Source organism: Propithecus coquereli, unplaced genomic scaffold (genome assembly GCF_000956105.1).
Source record: "Propithecus coquereli isolate 6110/MARCELLA unplaced genomic scaffold, Pcoq_1.0 Scaffold14, whole genome shotgun sequence".
Lineage (NCBI taxonomy): Eukaryota > Metazoa > Chordata > Mammalia > Primates > Indriidae > Propithecus > Propithecus coquereli.
Window position 1 is genome coordinate 6,757,741 of NW_012138302.1, and position 799 is coordinate 6,758,539.

The 799-nt window shown below is 38.4% G+C and overlaps 1 protein-coding gene across 1 annotated transcript in view; it reads right to left on the bottom strand.

Annotated features, from left to right (window-relative positions):
• The window catches only part of INADL (InaD-like (Drosophila)), a 339,614-nt gene that overhangs the window by 118,566 nt on the left and 220,249 nt on the right, over positions 1–799 (bottom strand). The window lies entirely within an intron of this gene.

Genomic DNA, 799 nt, shown 5'->3' on the forward strand with positions numbered 1-799 from the left:
AAGCCGCTGCTGGCAGGGAACTGACATCTTAGGCAGGCTGTGCCCATCTCTCTCATTTTAACATTTTCCAGAAATGGTTTTATATAATGTCCATAGCTATCTCTTCCAGGGCTTAATCATTATGATGTTAATTAAAGCATTCTTAAACTAAATGTGCTTCACTTAAAAAAATACTCAAAATAGACAAAGTATATACAGAGAGTGATTCTCTTTTTTTCTTCCTCTTTCCTTCTTCCTGACTTCTTTACTTTTCTATTACCTCCTTCCTCCTCCTTTCCTTCCCACTGTTTCCTGCCATCATCATCATCAGTACCACTGTTGAGCCCTTAACGGGCAGGCGGTTTTTCTATGTATACCCATTAGACAATTCGTGAGATAGCGATATCCTCCCCGTATTACAGATTATAACCCTGAGCAACCTCCCATTGCTGGGGGAGCTAGGTTTCAAGCCCAGCCAGGGCAAATCCAGGGTTTCTTCTTTTAATCACTAAGCCTTGTAGTTCAGCCATGCTTTAGAAAAGAATTTATCTCCTTAGGTAAGAGTTCTCAGTCAGATGAATACTTCCTTCCTTTATGGTGATTGAAGCAATTAATTAATAAAATGTTGGCATGCAAATTACCAGATACATATCTACTCAATCAAACAAAAGGGTGTCAGCTGTGTGTACATCTTTCTTGATTCAAGCTCATTTTTCTGTACACAATCTGAAGGTGGATACAAAAGATTGCTCAGAATCACTCCTATATCTTTTCTCCCTATGAAAAGGAGATATAGAAAATCTTCTTAACTCAGCTAATT